Below are 20107 nucleotides of genomic sequence, written 5' to 3'. Positions count from 1 at the left end.
AAATGGAAAAAATTAAAGACAAAGAGAATATTAAAAGCAGTAAGGAAAAAACAACACGTTCTGTACACGGGAACTCCCACAAAGCTGTCAACTGACTTGGTGATAAGGAAGTGGCACAATATATTTCAAGTGATGAAAGGGAAAAACCTGCAACAAAGCATACTTAGTAAGGTTTTTGTTCACATTTGATGGAAAGATAAAAAATTCTACAGATGGGCAAAATCCAAAAGAGTTCAACACCACCAAGCCAAGAAATGTTTAAGGGACATAAGAAATGTCTCTAAGTGAAATAGAAAAGGCCACAATGAAAATTGCAAGAAGAAAGAGGTTCATGACATTGTACAGGAGACAGGGATCAAGACCATCCCCATGGAAAAGAAATGCAAAAAAGCAAAATGGCTGTCTGGGGAGGCCTTACAAATAGCTGTGAAAAGAAGAGAGGTGAACAGGAAAGGGGAAAAGGAAAGATATAAGCATCTGAATGCAGACTTCCAGAGAATAGCAAGAAGAGATAAGAAAGCCTTCTTCAGCGATCAATGCAAAGAAATAGAGGAAAACAACAGAATGGGAAATACTAGAGATCTCTTTAAGAAAATTAGAGATACTAAGGGACCATTTCATGCAAAATGGGCTCGATAAAGGACAGAAATGGTCTGGACCTAACAGAAGCAGAAGATATTAAGAAGAGGTGGCAAGAATACATGGAAGAACTGTACAAAAAAGATCTTCATGACCCAGATAATAATGATGATGTGATCACTAATCTAAAGCCAGACATCTCAGAATGTGAAGTCAAGTGGGCCTTAGAAAGCATCACTATGAACAAAGCTAGTGGAGGTGATGGAATTCCAGTTGAGCTGTTTCAAATCCTGAAAGATGATGCTGTGAAAGTGCTGCACTCAATATGCCAGCAAATTCAGAAAACTCAGCAGTGGCCACAGGACTGGAAAAGGTCAGTTTTCATTCCAATCCCAAAGAAAGGCAATGCCAAAGAATGCTCAAACTACCACACAATTGCACTCATCTCACATGCTAGTAAAGTAATGCTCAAAATTCTCCAAGCCAAGTTTCAACAATACGTGAACCGTGAACTCCCTGATGTTTCAGCTGGTTTTAGAAAAGGCAGAGGAACCAGAGATCAAATTGCCAACATCACTGGATCATCGAAAAAGCAAGAGAGTTCCAGAAAACCATCTATTTCTGCTTTCTTGACTATGCCAGAGCCTTTGACTGTGTGGATCACAATAAACTGTGGAAAATTCTGACAGAGATGGGAATACAAGACCACCTAACCTGCCTCTTGAGAAATCTGTATGCAGATCAGGAAGCAACAGTTAGAACTGGACATGGAACAACAGACTGGTTCCAAATAGGAAAAGGAGTGCTTCAAGCCTGTATATTGTCACCCTGCTTATTTAACTTATATGCAGAGTACATCATGAGAAACGCTGGACTGGAAGAAACACAAGCTGGAATCAAGATTGCCGGGAGAAATATCAAAAGCCTCAGATATGCAGATGACACCACCCTTATGGCAGAAAGTGAAGAGGAACTAAAAAGCCTCTTGATGAAAGTGAAAGAGGAGATTGAAAATGTTGGCTTAAAGCTCAACATTCAGAAAACGAAGATCATGGCATCCTGTCCCATCACTTCATGGGAAATAGATGGGGAAATAGTGGATAAAGTGTGAGACTTTATTTTTGGGGGCTCCAAGATCATTGCAGATGGTGACTGCAGCCATGAAATTAAAAGACGCTTACTCCTTGGAAGAAAAGTTATGACCAACCTAGATAGTATAATCAAAAGCAGAGATATTACTTTGCCGACTAAGGTCCGTCTATTCAAGGCTATGGTTTTTCCTGTGGTCATGTATGGATGTGAGAGTTGGACTGTGAAGAAAGCTGAGCTCCAAAGAATTGATGCTTTTGAACTGTGGTGTTGGAGAAGACTCTTGAGAGTCCCTTGGACTGCAACGAGATCCAACCAGTCCATTCTGAAGGAGATCAGCCCTGGGATTTCCTTGGAAGGAATGATGCTAAAGCTGAAACTCCAGTATTTTGGCCACCTCATATGAAGAGTTGACTCACTGGAAAAGACTGATGCTGGGAGGGATTAGGGGCAGGAGGAGAAGGGGACGACAGAGGATGAGATGGCTGGATGGCATCACGGACTCGATGGACGTGAGTCTGAGTGAACTCCGGGAGATGGTGATGAACAGGGAGGCCTTGCGTCCTACAATTCATGGGGTCGCAAAGAGTCGGACATAACTGAGCGACTTATCTGAACTGAACTGAAGGGCAAATATACAGCAAATATAGTAAGTCAGCCATGTATAAAGCTAGAAGGAAAGTAAAAGCAAAAGTAGTAAAACCACTTTTTAAAAGATGAAAAATATGATGTCAAAAACGGATGTTGTGGGAGACACTAAATAATACAGGATTATAAAATGTGTTTGAACTCAAGAGATAGGCAACTTAAAATAATCATTAATTTATAGAGATTTCTATGTACGACATGGAGAATGTAGTAACTAAATATGTGATACCTTTATATGGTGACATATTGTAACCAAACTTAACATAGTAATCATTTTGTTGTTTTTCAGTCTCTAAGTCATGTCTGACTCTTTTGCAACCCCATTGACTGTAGCCTGCCAAACTCCTCTGTCCATGAGATTTTCCCGGCAAGAATACTGGAATGGATTGTCATTTCCTTCTCCAGGGGTTCTTTCTGACCCAGGGATAGAACCTATGTCTCCTGTTTTGCAGGTGGATTCTTTACCACTGAGCCACCTGGGAAGATCCCAGGTGATTATTTTGAAATCTATAGAAATACCAAATCAATATGTTGTCTAGCAAGGACTAAAAGAGAAAAACAACTAATGTATATTAATGCATATACATGGAATCTAGAAAAGTAGTACTGATGAGCCTATTTGCAGGGCAGAAATAGAGACTTAGACATAGAAATTGGACTTGTGGACGCAGGAGGGGAAGGGGAGGGTGGGATCAATTAAGAGTAGTATTGACATATATACACTACCATGTGTAAAATAGCAATTGGGAAGCTTCTGTATAGCAAAAGAAGCTCAGGTCAGTACTCTGTGCTGACCTAGATGGTGGGATTGTGGGAGAAGGAGGGATATTCCATTGTGTATGTGTACCACACTTTCTTTATCCATTCATCCAAGAGGGAGGGCATCTATGTATACATATGCCTGATTCACCTTGTCATACAGCAGAAATTAACAGAACATGGTAAGGCAACTACATGCCAATTAAGAAAGAAAAGAACTAACATAGTGTTGTAGGTTAGTTATACTTCAAAAACAAACAATAAGTGCAGGAGAGGGTGTGGAGATAAGGGAACCCTCTTACCCTCTTGGTGGGAATGCAAACTGGTACAGCTACTATGAAGAGGAGATTCCTTTAAAAACTGGAAATAGAACTGCCACACGACCCAGCAATCCCTCTGCTGGGTATATACCCCGAGGAAACCATAATTGAAAGAGACACATGTACCTCAGTGTTCATTGCAGCAATGTTTGCAATAGCTAGGACATGGAAGCAACCTAGATGTCAATCGGCAGATGAATGGATAAGGGAGTTGTGGTACATATACACAATAGAATATTACTCAGCTACAAAAATGAATGCATTTGAGTCAGTTCTAGGGAGGTGGATGAACCTGGAACCTATTATACACAGTGAAGTAAGTCAGAAAGAGAAAGACAAATTCTGTGTCTTAACATATACATATGGAATTTTGAAAGATGGTACAGATGATCCTATATACAGGGCTGCAAAGGAGATGCAGATCTAAAGAACAGATTTTTGAAATATGTGGGAGAAGGTGAGGATGGGATGATTTGAGAGAATAGCATCGAAACATGTATATAAATAGATGACCAGTGCAAGTTTGATGCATGAAGCAGGGCACCCAAAGCCGGTGCTCTGGGACAACCTAAAGGAACAGGCTGGGAAGGGAGGTGGGAGGGGGTTCAGGAAGGGGAGAACACATGTATACCTACTGCCAATTCATGTTTATGTATTGCAAAAACCATCACAATATTGTAAAATAATTATCCTTCAATTGAAGTAAATAAATTAATTTAAAACAAACAAAACCAAACAAAGTCATAGAAAAAAAGATTGGATTTGTTGTTACCAGAGGTAAGGGGATGGTGGGAGGGACAATTAGAAAAAGGCAGTCAAAAGGTACAAATTTTCAGTTATAAGATGAATAGGTATTAGGGATGTAGTGTACAACAGGATAAATATAATTGATATTGCTGTATGTTATATATGAAAGTTGTTAAGTAAATCCTAAATGTTCTCATAACAAAAAAATAAATTTTTTCTATTTAGTTTTGTATCTATATGAAGAGATGTATGTTTACTATATTTATTGTGGAAATTATTTCATGATGTAAGTCAAATTATCATGTTGTATACCTTAAATTGATATAGTGTTGTATGTCAATTACATGTCAATAAATCTGGATGAAGAACATTAAGAATTTTAGCAGTTTTCCTTTGAGTTGACTCATCTAGAGTGTGAGAGAGCCAGTTTCCAGATTAACTATATCTGGAGTGGATGTAATTTTCCACTCTATCCTGTTCCTTTTTACTAGATGGGAAAGGTTCTTGTTCAACCCATTAATAAACATGAAGTTAAAAGCTACCCTGGTGGAATGAATGGCTGAAGGAAGACCAGAATTTTCTTTAAAAGAAATCTGAAGTCACTTGTAACAATTACGAATAAAGTCATCGGATTTTTGTGTGCAGTCCTGAATTTTGTTCCAATCAATAGACTTTGGAAAAGAGTTAGGAATTTTTCAATGAAATAACCTAGTGAGAGAGTTAATGGTCAGGCAGTTCTTGATAGGGAGGCCAGAGGTCCCCAAGTGGCAGGAGGAAACAAATGAAAGAAGCAGACATTTTTTTCACCCTACATTCCTTCCTTAGTCACATAGGAGGCTCCTTTTAATTCTGTATGTGAGGACAATTGGTTCCACCTGAGACTTTTCCCCAAACATTGAGCTGCTAATTGCCTAACACAACAACACATCTTATTTCTGGGTATGTTTTTCTTAAGCTATGTTAATGAAACTATGTATCTTGCTTGGAGGCCTTTTTTTCTTTAAGACTTATGTCAGTTGTTTTATGGATACAATATATTTTGCTCAAAGATTTCTCCACAGGAGGCAACTCCCCTTGCAGATATATATATATATATATATATATATATATATATATATATATATATATATATATATATATATATATTGTGGGAGAGAAACCTGGTGCAACTTTCTCAGCCTTGAGGTGTTTCTTTTATCTATGATTAACAGCTCTCTAACAAGTATAAAATGCCTTGTTAAAAACTAACAAGGGGATATCTTTTCTGCCCCCTTCTGATGCCAATGTCAGAACCTTTTATACTTTAATAAAATTTTGCTACAGAAAAGATCAGAGTGATCAAGCCTTGTTTCTGGGCCTGGATGGAAATTCTCTCCTCCATAGGCCAAGGATCCCGGAGTCATTCACGGCTCACAGCCAGTCTTTCACTAGTAACTGCTGACTCCTGATTATATAGTAAGGTCTCCCAGTTGTAATTCTAGAGACCTTTCAGGATTTTCCTAATTAGCAGTTTTATTCAATGCTGGGCTTAGCTTTTATTGACAAACATACCAATATGGCTAATATAAGTCAGAGAAGCCGGGTTGATACATTTAAATGACTATACCAAATTTCTCTGCAAATCTGCATGGAAGTTCACTTACTTTGGGGAAAACTTTGACTGTGGCCCACAGTTCATCTTGAGTTCAGGTAGTATAACAGATTAAAGTTTGGCTTCTGTATCTTCAGAAGGTTTGATTTAGTTAAATTTATTTTTTAATTAATTTATTTTGATTGGAGGATAGTTACTTTACAATATTGTGATGGATGATTTTTGCCATACATCAACATAAATTAGCCAGGGGTGTACACATGTGCCCCCCATCCTGAACCCCCTCCCACCTGCCTCCCCACCCCATTCCTCTGGATGGTTAGAGCACCAGCTTTGATTGCCATGCTTCATGCATCAAACTTCCATAGTCATCTATTTTATGTATGGTAATATGCATATTTCAATGCTATTCTCTCAAGTCATCCCACCCTTGCCTTCTCCCACTGATTCCAAAAGACTGTTCTTTACATCTCGGTCTCTTTTGCTGCCTTGCATATAGGATCATCATTACAGTCTTTCTACATTTCATACATATGCGTTAATATACGATATTTGTCTTTCTCTTTATAACTTACTTCACTCTGTATAACAGGCTCCAAGGTTTATCCACCTCATTAGAACTGACTCAAATGCTTCCCTTTTTAAAGATTAGTAATATTCCATTGTGTATATATACCACAACTTCCTTATCCATTCGTCTGCTGATGGACATCTAGGTTGCTTCCATGTCCTAGCTATTGTAAACAGTACTGCAATGAATATTGGGTACATGTGTCTCTTTCAGTTCTGTTTTTTTTCATTGCATATGCTCAGCAGTGAGATTCCTGGGTCATATGGCATTTCCAGTTTTGTAAGGGACCTCCACACTGCTCACCATACTGGCTGTACCAATTTGCATTCCCACCCACAGTGTAAGAGGGTCCCCTTTTATCTACACACTCTCCAATATTTATTGTTTGTAGACTTTTTGATGGCAGCCATTCGGAACAGCATGAGATGGAACCTCATTGTGGGTTTGATTTGCATTTCTCTAATAATGAGTGATGTAGAGCAACTTTTCATGTGCTTGTTAGTCATCTGTATGTCTTCTTTGGAGAAACGTCTGTTTAGTTCATTTTTTGATTGGGTCATTTCTTTTTCTGGTATTGAGCTGCATGAGCTGTTTGTATATTTTGGAGATTAATTCTTTGTCAGTTGTTTCATTGGCTATTATTTTTTCCCATTCTGGAGGCTGCCTTTCACCTTACTTATAGTTTCCTTTGTTGTTCAAAAGCTTTTAAGTTTAATTAGGTCCCATTTGTGTATTTTTGTTTTTATTTCTATTACTCTAGGAGGTGGGTCATAGAGGATCTTGCTGTGATTCATGCTGGAAAGTGTTTTGCCTAAGTTTTCCTCTAAGAGTTTTATAATTTATGGTTTTATATTTAGATTTTTAATCCATTTTTACTTTATTTTTGAGCATGGTGTTAGAAAGTGTTCTAGTTTCATTCTTTTACAGGTGGTTGACCAGTTTTCCCAGCACCACATGTTAAAAAGATTGTCTTTTTTCCATGGTATAGTTTTCCCTCCTTTGTCAAAGATAAGGTGCCATAGGTGTGTGAATTTATCTCTGGGTTTTCTATTTTATTCCATTGATCTATAGTTCTGTCTTTATGCCAGTACCATACTGCCTTGATGGCTGTAGCTTTGTAGTATAGTCTGAAGTCAGGCAGGTTGATTTTTCCAGTTCCGTTCTTCCTTTTCAAGTTGATTTAGCTATTTGAGGTTTTTTGTGTCTCCATACAAATTGTGAAATTATTTGTTCTAGTTCTGTGAAAAATACCATTGGTAACTTGATAGGGATTGTGTTGAATCTATAGATTGCTTTGGGTAGTATACTCATTTTCACTATATTGATTATTTCAATCCACGAACATGGTATATTTCTCCATCTATTTGTGTCATCTTTGACTTTTTTCATCAGTGTTTTATAGTTTTCTATATATGGGTCTTGTCTGTCTTTAAGTACATCTATTCCTAAGTATTTTATTATTTTCATTGCAATGGTGAATGGGATTGTTTCCTTATTTTCTCTTTCTGTTTTCTCATTGTTAAGGTATAGGAATGCAAGGGATTTCTGTGTATTACTTTTATATCCTGCAACTTTACTATATTCATTGATTAGCTTTAATAATTTTCTAGTGGTGTCTTTAGGGTTTTCTATGTAGAGGATCATATCATCACTGAACAATGGGAATTTTACTTCTTTTCCAATCTGGATTACTTTTATTTCTTTTTCTTCTCTGATGTCTGTGATTAGGACTTCCAAAATTATGTTGAATAGTAGTGGAGAGAGTGGGCACCCTTGGCTTGTTCCTGATTTTAGAAGAAATGCTTTCAGTTTTTTGCCACTGAGGGTAATGTATGCTGTGGGTTTGTCATATATGGCTTTTATTATGTTGAGGTATGTTCCTTTTATGCCTGCTTTCTGGAGAGTTTTTGTTATAAATGGGTGTTGAAATCTGTCAGAGGCTTTCTCTGCATCTATTGAGATAATCATATGGTTTTTATCTTTCAATTTGTTAATATGGTGTATCACATTGATTGATTTGTGAATATTGAAGAATCCTTGCATCCCTGGGATAAAGCCCACCTGGTCATGATGTATAATCTGTTTAGTATGTTGAATTCTGTTTGCTAGAATTTTGTTGAGGATTTTTGCATCTATATTCATCAGTGATATTGGTCTGTAGCTTTGATTTTCTGTTGGCCAGGTTTGTATGCCACACCATTGTCAGCTACCTGAGCACATTCTGTGCTGCAGGGGTTGTGTGCACTGGAGAGGTTTATATGCCTCCTCACTCTTGGCACTCTGGCCTGTCCTCTGCACTGTGAGGGTTGTGTGTGCTGATGAGGTTTGCATGCTGCACCACACTTTGATAGCTGGACCCACCCTCTGTGAGGCAAGGGTTGTATGTGCTGGAGAGGATTTTATGCCTCCCCACTCTTGTTTCCCTGAGCCCAGTGTCTGGTTGGGGCCACAGTCCATGAGCTCTTAATTGTCTGGGAAGTGCAGCTTTCTCTGTTTTCTGCCCTCTAAGTCCCCACTTTGCCCAGGTTTCTGAGAGTCTGCAGCTCCTCCTTGGGCTCACCTGTGAGGAAGCTTACTTCTGCATTGGAACTCCTGTTTCAGGACTCCCTCATTCCCTTCCTCTCTTGGTGCACAGGCTCCCATCCAGATGTTCTCCATCTTTTCCCTTTTTATGTCTTAATCCTCTCTCCTACCTCATTTCAAGGAGCATAGCCTGTCCCCCAGGAGACCTGTGATCTTCTGCTGTCACCTAGGATTGCTTTGTAGGGATTGTTCCATATCTTCATGAGTTTTTCATGTATTTGTGGAGAGGCTGGCAATCTCCCCATCTTACTCCTATGCCATCTTCTTCCTCTCTCTTGAATGAGTGGATACAAAAACAACACCCCTATAAATGCTGTCTACAAGAAGCCCACTTCAAACCTAGGGACACATACAGAATGAAAGTGAGAGGTTGGAAAAAGATATTTTATGCAAAGAGAAACCAAAAGAAAGCAGGACTAGCAGTACTCATATCAGATAAAATAGACTTTGAAATAAAGACCATGATAAGTGACAAAAAAGGACACTACATAATGATCAAGGGGTCAATCCAAGAAGATATAACAATTATAAATATATATTCACCCAATGTAGGAACACCTCAATACATAAGGCAAATGGTAACAAGTATGAAAGAGAAAGTAACAGTAATGCAATAACAGTGGGGGACTTTAATAACCCACTCACACCTATGGATAGATCAACCAAATAGAAAATTAGCAAGGAAACACAAGTTTTAAATGATACAAAGGACCAGTTAGACCTAATTGATATCTATAGGGCATTTCACCTGAAAACAATGGATTTCACTTTTTTGTCAAGTGCACATGGAACATCCTCCAGGATAGATTACATTCTGGGCCATAAATCAAGCCTTGGTAAATTTTTAAAAATTTAAATCACTTCAAGTGTCTTTTTTGATCACAAGGTGGTAACATTAGATATCAACTACAGGGGGAAAAAACTATTAAAAACACAAAATATGGAGGCTAAACAGCATGTTTCTAAATAACCAACATATCATGGAAGAAATCAAGAAGGAAATCAAAATATGCATAGAAATAAAAGAAAGTTAAAACACGACAACCCAAAGCTATGTGATTCAGAAAAGCAGTGCTAAAAAGGAGGTTCATAGCAATACAAGCTTATCTCAAGAAACAAGAGAAATGTCAAATAAACGACTTAACTCTACACCTAATGCAACTAGAAAAAGAACAGAAAAACCCCAAAGTTAGTAGAAGGAAATAAATCATAAACATCAGAGCAAAAATAAAAGGAAGAAAAATGAAGGAGACTATAGCAAAAATAAAACTAAAAGCTAGGTCTTTGAGAAGATGAATAAAATAGACAAACCATTGGCCAGACTCATCAAGAAAAAAAAAGGGAGAAGAATGAAATCAATAAAATTAGAAATGAAAATGGAGAAATCACAACAGACAGAACAGAAATATTAAAGATCATAAGACACTGCTATGAGCAACTATATGTCAATAAAATGGACAACTTGGAAGAAATGGGCAGATTCTTAGAAAACTATAACCTTCCAAAACTGAACCATGAATAAATAGAAAATTTGAACAGATCCATCACAAGCATGGAAATTGAAACTGTAATAAAAATATCTTCCAACAAACAAATGCCCATGACCAGATGGCTTCACGCATAAATTCTACCAAAAATTTAGAGAATAGCTAACACCTATCTTACTCAAACTTTTCCAAAAAATTGCAGAGGAAGGAAAACTTCCAAAATCATCCTATGAGGATGATCATCATCCTGATACCCAAACCAGACAACAATGTCACAAAAAAGAAAACTACAGGTCAATATAACTGGTGAACATAGATGCAAAATTCCTTAACAAAATTCTTGTAAACAGAATTCAACAACATATTACAAAGATCATACATCATGATCAAGTGGGTTTTATCCCAGGGATGCAAGGATTCTTCAATATTTGCATATCAATCAATGTGATATACCATATTAACAAATTGAAAGATAAAAACTATATGATTATCTCAACAGATGCAGAGAAAGCCTTTGACAAAATTCAACATTCATTTATGATAAAAATTCCGGAAAGCAGGCATAGAAAGAATATACCTCAACATAACAAAAGTCATATACAACAAACTCACAGAAAACATTATCTTCAATCCAAATAAACTGAAAGCATTTCCTCTAAAACCTGGGGTAAGGCAAGGGTGCTCACTCTCACTTCTACCATTCAACATAGTTTTGGAAGCCCTAGCCACAGACATTAGAGAAGAAAAAGAAATAAAAGCAATCCAGATTGGAAAAGAAGAAGTAAAATTCTCACCGTTCACAGATAATATGATCCTCTACATACAAAACCATAAAGGAGCCACCAGAAAACTACTATAGCTATTAATGAATATAGTAAAGTTGCAGGATGTAAAATTAATACACAGAAATTCCTTGTGTGAAAAAATAGAAAGAGAAATTAAGGAAACAATTCCATTCACCATTGCAATGAAAAGAGTAAAATTCTTAGGAATAAATTTACCTAAAGAAACAAAAACCTGTATATAGGAAACTATAAAACACTGATGAAAGATATCAAAGATGACAGAAATAGATGCAGAAATATACCATGTTCGTGGATTGTAAAAATCAATATAGTGAAAATGAGTATACTACCCAAAGCAATCTATAGATTCAACACAATCTCTTTCAAGCAACCAATGAGTATATTACCTAAAGCAATCTATAGCTTCAATGCAATCCCTTTCAAGCTACCAATGGTATTTTTCACAGAACTAGAACAAATAATTTCACAATTTGTATGGAGACACAAAAGATCCGGAATAGCCAAAGCAAACATGAGAAGAATGGAACTGGAGGAATCAATCTGCCTGACTTCAGACTATCTACATAGCTACAGTCATCAAGACAGCATAGTACTGCCACAAATACAGAAATACAGATCAATGGAACAAAATAGAAAGCCCAAAGATAAATTCACACACCTATGGACACCTTATCTTTGACAAAGGAGGGAAAACTATACCATGGAGAAAAGATAATCTCTTTAACAAGTGGTGCTAGGAAAACTGGTCAACCCCATGTTAAAGAGTGAAACTAGAACACTTTCTAACACCATGCTCAAAAATAAAGTAAAAATGGATTAAAAATCTAAATATAAAACCATAAATTATAAAACTCTTAGAGGAAAACTTAGGCAAAACACTTTCCAGCATGAATCACAGCAAGATCCTCTATGACCCACCTCCTAGAGTAATAGAAATAAAAACAAAAATACACAAATGGGACCTAATTAAACTTAAAAGCTTTTGAACAACAAAGGAAACTATAAGTAAGGTGAAAGGCAGCCTTCAGAATGGGAAAAAATAATAGCCAATGAAACAACTGACAAAGAATTAATCTCCAAAATATACAAACAGCTCATGCAGCTCAATACCAGAAAAAGAAATGACCCAATCAAAAAATGAACTAAACAGACTTTTCTCCAAAGAAGACATACAGATGATAACAAGCATATGAAAAGTTGCTCTACATCACTCATCATTAGAGAAATGCAAATCAAACCCACAATGAGGTTCCATCTCACGCTGTTCCGAATGGCTGCCATCAAAAAGCCTACAAACAATAAATATTGGAGAGTGTGTAGATAAAAGGGGACCCTCTTACACTGTGGGTGGGAATGCAAATTGGTACAGCCAGTATGGTGAGCAGTGTGGAGGTCCCTTAAAAAACTGGAAATGCCATATGACCCAGGAATCCCACTGCTGAGCATACGCAATGAAAAAAAACAGAACTGAAAGAGACACATGTACCCAATATTCATTGCAGTACTGTTTACAATAGCTAGGACATGGAAGCAACCTAGATGTCCATCAGCAGACGAATGGATAAGGAAGTTGTGGTACATATACACAATGGATTATTACTCAGCTATAAGAAAGGGCACATTTGAGTCAGTTCTAATAAGTTGGATAAAACTGGAGAATACCAATACAGTATATTAACACACATATATGGAATTTAGAAAGATGGTAATGATGACCCAATATACAAGACAGCAAAAGAGACCGAGATGTAAAGAACAGACTTTGGACTCTGTGAGAGAAGGCAAGGATGGGATGATTTGAGAGAATAGCATTGAAATATGCATATTACCATATATAAAATAGGTGACCAGTGCAAGCTTGATGCATGAAGCAGGGCACCCAAAGCTGGTGCTCTGGGATAACCCAGAGGTTTGGGGGTGGGAGGTTGGTGGAGGGGGTTTCAGGATTATGGGACACATGTATACCCATGGCTAATTTATGTTGATGTATGTAAAAAAACACCACAATATTGTAAAGTAATTTGCCTTCAATTAAAATAAATACTTTTTAAAAGGGGAGAATAGGGAAGTTTTCTGAGAAAGGAGGACATTTCATGAAACAACTAGCATATGGATTCAGGGATATACAGGAGGCATAGGCAGTGTAGAAGGGAAGAAAGAAAATGATGTCAAAGGCAGATTTTGACCCTGAGGAGTCAGGGGAGAAAGACAAGATAGTGCTGTAGGTGGAGCCTGAGTCAAATAAGCCAAAGAAGAAGAGCCTCAAACTTAGAGAGCCACTTTATCTTTAGTTGTTTGCTTTTCAGTTGATCTTAAAATGTTATTTTCCAGAAAGGCATCCATAATTATGCTCTATCTTTTCATTTATGGAATTAATATGATATTGTATTTAGTTTTTTTCAATTAATACACTAGTTTTTAGAGCAGTTATAAGTTCACAACAAAATAATATGAAACCCCAGAGTTCCTCTACAGTCCTTGTCTTCACACATGTAGAGCCTTCTCCATTTTTGATATTTGTTATAATCAATAAACCTACATTGATACATTATTATCACACAAAGTTAATAGTTTACATTGGAGTTTATTTCTGGTGCTGTATATTCTATGGGATTTAGGAGGGGGTACAGGGAGGCCTGGCGTGCTGCAATTCATGGGGTCGCAAAGAGTCAGACACGACTGAGCGACTGAACAGAACTGAACTGAATTTATAATAATGGAGAAGACAATGGCACCCCACTCCAGTACTCTTGCCTGGAAAATCCCATGGATGGAGGAGCCTGGTACGCTGCAGTCCATGGGGTCACTAAGAGTCGGATACAACTGAGCGACTTGACTTTCACTTTTCACTTCCATGCATTGGAGAAGGAGATGACAACCCACTCCAGTGTTCTTGCCTGGAGAATTCCAGGGATGGGGGAGCCTGGTGGGCTTCCGTCTATGGGGTTGCACAGAGTTGGACACGACTGAAGTTACTTAGCAGCAATTTATAATAACGTTTCCATTACTGCCTTACAAATCCTCTGTGCTCTGCCTATTCATCCCTCCCTTGTCACTGACTATTTTTTAAATTTTTTTAAATATAAATTTATTTATTTGAATTGGAGGCTAATTAGTTTATAATATTGTATTGATTTCACCATATGTTGACATGAATCCCCCACAGTTGTACATGTGTTCCCCATCCTGAACCCCCCTCCAACCTCCCTCCCCATACCATCCCTCTGGGTCATCCCAGTGCACCAGCCCTAAGCAACCTGTCTCATGCATCCAACCTGGACTGGTGATTCATTTCACATATGATAATATACATGTTTCAATACATATGATAATGTATCATGTTTCATGATTCTCCCAAATCATCCCACCCTTGCCCTCTCCCACTGAATCCAAAAGACTGTTCTATACATCTGTGTCTCTTTTGCTATCTCGCTTACAGGGTTATCATTACCATCTTTCTAAATTACATATATATCTGTTAGTATACTGTATTGGTGTTTTTCTTTCTGGCTTACTTCACTCTGTGTAATAGGTTCCAGTTTCATCCACCTCATTAGAACTGATTCAAATGTATTCTTTTTAATGGTGAGTAATACTCCATTGTGTATATGTACCACAGCTTTCTTATCCATTGTCTGCTGATGGACATCTAGGTTGCTTCCATGTCACAGTGCTGTGATGAACATTGGGATACCCGTGTCTCCTTTAATTTTGGTTTCCTCGGTGTGTATGCACAGCAGTGGGATTGCTGGGTCACAAGGCAGTTCTAGTTCCAGTTTTTGAAGGAATCTCCACACTGTTCTCCATAGTGGCTGTGCTAGTTTGCATTCCCACCAACAGTGTAAGAGGGTTCCCTTTTTTCCACACCCTCTCCAGCATTTATTGCTTATAGACTTTTGGATAGCAGCCATTCTGACTGGCATGAAATAGTACCTCATTGTGGTGTTGATTTGCATTTCTCTGATAATGAGTGCTGTTGACATCTTTTCATGTGTTTGTTAGCCATCCGTATGTCTTCTTTGGAGAAATGTCTATTTAGTTCTTTGGCCCATTTTTTGATTCGGTCATTTATTTTTCTGGAATTGAGCTGCAGATGTTGCTTGTATATTTTTGAGATTAACTCTTTGTCAGTTGCTTCAATTGCTATTATTTTCTGCAATTCTGAAGGCTGTCTTTTCACCTTGATTATAGTTTCCTTTGTTGGCAGAAGCTTTTAATTTTAATTAAGTTCCATTTGTTTATTTTTGCTTTTAATTCCAATACTCTGGGATGTGGGTCATAGAGGATCCTGCTGTGATGTATGTCGGAGAGTGTTTTGCCTATGTTCTCCTCTAGGAGTTTTATAGTTTCTGATCTTACATTTAGATCTTTAATCCACTTCGAGTTTATTTTTGTGTATGGTGTTAGAAAGTGATCTAGTTTCATTCTTTTATAAGTGGTTGACCAGTTTTCCCAGCACCATTTGTTAAAGAGATTGTCTTTTCTCCATTGTATATTCTCGCCTCATTTGTCAAAGATAAGTTGTCCATAGGATTTATCTCTGGGCTTTCTATTTTCTTCCATTGATCTATAGTTCTGTCTTTGTGCCAGTACCATACTGTCTTGATGACTGTGGCTTTGTAGTATAGTCTGAAGTCAGGCAGGTTGATTTCTCCATTGCCATTCTTCTTTCTCAAGATTGCTTTGGTTAGTCAAGGTTTTTTGTATTTCCATACAAATTGTGAAATTATTTGTTCTAGCTCTGTGAAAAATACCGCTGGTAGCTTGATAGGTATTGCATTGAATCTATTAATTGCTTTGGGTAGTATACACATTTTCACTATATTAATTCTTCCAATCCATGAACATGATATATTTCTCCATCTATTAGTGTCCTCTTTGATTTCTTTCACTAGTGTTTTATAGTTTTCTATATATAGGTCTTTAGTTTCTTTAGGTAGATATATTCCTAAGTATTTTATTCTTTTTATTGCAATGGTGAATGGAATTGTTTCCTTAATCTCTCTTTCTATTTTCTTATTATTAGTGTATAGGAATGCAAGGGATTTCTGTGCATTGATTTTATACCTTGCAACCTTACTATATTCATTGATTAGCTCTAGTAATTTTCTGGTGGAGTCCTTAGGGTTTTCTATGTAGAGGATCATGTTATCTGCAAACAGTGAGAGTTTTACTTCTTTTCCAATTTGGATTCCTTTTATTTCTTTTTCTGCTCTGATTGCTGTGGCCAAAACTTCCAAAACTATGTTGAATAGTAGTGGTGAAAGTGGGCACCCTTGTCTTGTTCCTGACTTTAGGGGAATTGCTTTCACTTTTTCACCATTGAGGATAATACTTGCTGTGGGTTTGTCATATATAGCTTTTATTATGTTGAGGTGTGTTCCTTCTATTCCTGCTTTCTGGAGAGTTTTTTTTTTATCATAAATGAAAGTTGAAATTTGTCAAAGGCTTTCTCTGCATCTATTGAGATAATCATATGGCTTTTATTTTTCTATTTGTTAATGTGGTGCATTACATTGATTGATTTGCAGATATTGAAGAATTCTTGCATCCCTGGGATAAAGCCCACTTGGTCATGGTGTATGATCTTTTTAATGTGTTGTTGGATTCTGATTGCTAGAATTTTGTGAAGGATTTTTGCATCTCTGTTCATCAGTGATATTGGCCTGTAGTTTTCTTTGTTTGTGGCATCTTTGTCAGGTTTTGGCGTTAGAGTGATGGTGGCCTCATAGAATGAGTTTGGAAGTTTACCTTCCTCTGCAATTTTCTGGAAGAGTTTGAGTAGGACAGGTGTTAGCTCTTCTCTAAATATTTGGTAGAATTCAGCTGTGAAGCCGTCTGGACCTGGGCTTTTGTTTGCTGGAAGATTGCTGATTACAGTTTCTATTTCTGTACTTGTAATGTGTTAGTTAATATTTTCTATTTCTTCCTCGTTCGGTTTTGGAAAGTTGTGCTTTTCTAAGAATTTGTCCATTTCTTCCACGTTGTCCATTTTATTGGCATATAATTGCTGAGAGTAGTCTCATGATCCTTTGTATTTCTCTGTTGTCTGTTGTGATCTCTCCATTTTCATTTCTAATTTTGTTGATTTGATTTTTCTCCCTTTTTTCTTGTTGAGTCTGGCTAATGGTTTGTCAATTTTATTTATCCTTTCGAAGAACCAGCTTTTGGCTTTGTTGATTTTTGCTATGGTCTCTTTTGTTTCTTTTGCATTTATTTATTTTCTATTTTTTAAGATTTCTTTCCTTCTACTAATGCTGGAGTTCTTCATTTCTTCCTTTTCTGGTTGTTTTAGGTGTAGAGTTAGGTTATTTATTTGACTTTTTTCTTGTCTCTTAAAGTATGTCTGTATTGCTTTGAACTTTCCCTTTAGCACTGCTTTTATAGTGTCCCACAGGTTTTGGGTTGTTGTGTTTTCATTTTCATTTGTTTCTATGCATATTTCGATTTCTTTTTTGATTTATTCTGTGATTTGTTTGTTATGCAGCAGCGTGTTTTTTTGCCTGCATATGTTGGAATTTTTAATGGTTTTTCTCCTGTAATTGAGATCTAATCTTACTGTACTGTGGTCAGAAAAGATGCTGGGAATTATTTCAATTTTTTTTTGTTTGTTTTTGAATTTACCAAGGCTACATTTATGACCTAGGATGTGATATATCCTTGAGAAGGTTCTGTGTGCACTTGAGAAAAAGTTGGAATTCATTGTTTTGGGGTGAAATATCCTATAGATATCAATTAGGTCTATTGTATCATTTAGTTTGTTTTTCCTTGTTAGTTTTCTGTTTAGTTGATCTATCCATAGGTGTGAGTGGAGTATTAAAATCTCCCACTATTATTGTGTTATTATTAATTTCCACTTTCATACCTGTTATCATTTACCTTACATATTGCAGTGTTCCAATGTTGTTATAATTGTTATATCTTCTTCTTGGATTTATTGTTTGATCATTGTGTAGTGTCCTTCTTTGTCTCTTTTCACAGCCTTTGTTATAAAGTCTATTTTATTTGATATGAATATTTCTACTCCTGGTTTCTTTTGGTCTCTATTTGCATGGAATATCTTTTTCCAGCCCTTAACTTTCAGTCTGTATGTTTTCCTCATTTTGAGGTGGGTCACTTGTAGACAACATATATAGAGGTCTTGTTTTTGTATTCATTCAGCCATTCTTTGTCTTTTAGTTGGGGCATTCAACCCATTTTCATTTAAAGTAATTATTGATAAGTATGATCCCATTGCCAGTTACTTTATTGTTTGGGGTTCGACTTTATTCTGTGTTTCCTGTCTAGTGAAGATCCTTTAGCATTTGTTGGAGAGCTGGTTTGGTGGTGTTGAATTCTCTCAGCTTTTGCTTGTCTGTAAAGCTTTTGACTTCTCCTTCATATTTGAATGAGATCCTTGCTGGGTAGAGTAATATGCGCTGTAGGTTATTTTCTTTCATCACTTTAAGTATATCCTGCCATTCCCTCTGGCCTGAAGAATTTCTATTGAAAGATCAGCTGTTATCCTTATGGGAATCCCCTTGTGTGTTATTTCTTGTTTTTCCCTTGTTGCTTTTAATATTTGTTCTTTGTGTTTGATCTTTGTTAATTTGATTAATATGTGTCTTGGAGAGTTCCAGAAAAACACCTATTTCTGCTTTATTGACTATGCCAAAATCTTTGACTGTGTGGATCACAATAAACTGTGGAAAATTCTGAAAGAGATGGGAATACCAGACCACCTGACCTGCCTTTTGAGAAACTTATATGCAGGTCAGGAAGCAACAGTTAGAACTGGACATGGAACAACAGACTGGTTCCAAATAGGAAAAGGAGTACGTCAAGGCTGTATATTGTCACCCTGCTTATTTAACTTATATGCAGAGTACATCATGAAAAACGCTGGGCTGGAAGAAGCACAAGCTGGAATCAAGATTGCCGGAAGAAATATCAATAACCACAGATATGCAGATGACACCACCGTTATGGCAGAAAGTGAAGAGGAACTAAAAAGCCTCTTGATGAAAGTGAAAGAGGCAAGTGAAAAAGTTGGCTTAAAGCTCAACATTCAGACAACGAAGATCATGGCATCCGGTCCATCACTTCATGGGAAATAGACGGGGAAACAGTGGAAACAGTTTCAGACTTTATTTTGGGGGGCTCCAAAATCACTGCAGATGGTGACTGCAGCCATGAAATAAAAGACGCTTACTCCTTGGAAGAAAAGTTATGACCAACCTAGATAGCATATTTAAAGGCAGAGACATTACTTTGCCAACAAAGGTCTGTCTAGTCAAGGCTATGGTTTTTCCTGTGGTCATGTATGGATGTGAGAGTTGTACTGTGAAGAAAGCTGAGCTCCAAAGAATTGATGCTTTTGAGCTGTGGTGTTGGAGAAGACTCGCGAGTCCCTTGGACTGCAAGGCGATCCAACCAGTCCATCTTAAAGGAGATCAGCCCTGGGATTTCCTTGGAAGGAATGATGCTAAAGCTGAAACTCCAGTACTTTGGCCACCTCATGTGAAAAGTTGACTCATTGGAAAAGACTCTGATGCTGGGAGGGACTGGGGACAAGAGGAGAAGGGGGCGACAGAGGATGAGATGGCTGGATGGCATCACTGACTCGATGGACTTGAGTTAGTGTGAACTCCAGGAAATGATGATGGACAGGGAGGCCTGGTGTGCTGCAATTCATGGGGTCGCAAAGAGTCAAACACTACTGAGCGACTGAACTGAACTGAACTGAACTAAACTGTGGTGTTTTGTCTTGAGTTTATCCTGTTTGGAACTCTCTGGGTTTCTTGGAGTTGAGTGATTATTTCTTTCCCCATTTTAGAGGAGTTTTCAACTATTATCTCCTCAAGTATTTTCTCATGGTCTTTCTTTTTGTCTTCTTCTACTGGGACTCTTATGATTTGAATGTTGGGTCGTTTAGCATTGTCCTAGAG

The sequence above is a fragment of the Capricornis sumatraensis genome, chromosome X (genome assembly GCF_032405125.1).
Source record: "Capricornis sumatraensis isolate serow.1 chromosome X, serow.2, whole genome shotgun sequence".
Taxonomy (NCBI): domain Eukaryota; kingdom Metazoa; phylum Chordata; class Mammalia; order Artiodactyla; family Bovidae; genus Capricornis; species Capricornis sumatraensis.
The sequence above is the reverse complement of the archived record's forward strand: the minus strand, read 5'-3'. Positions refer to the sequence as shown.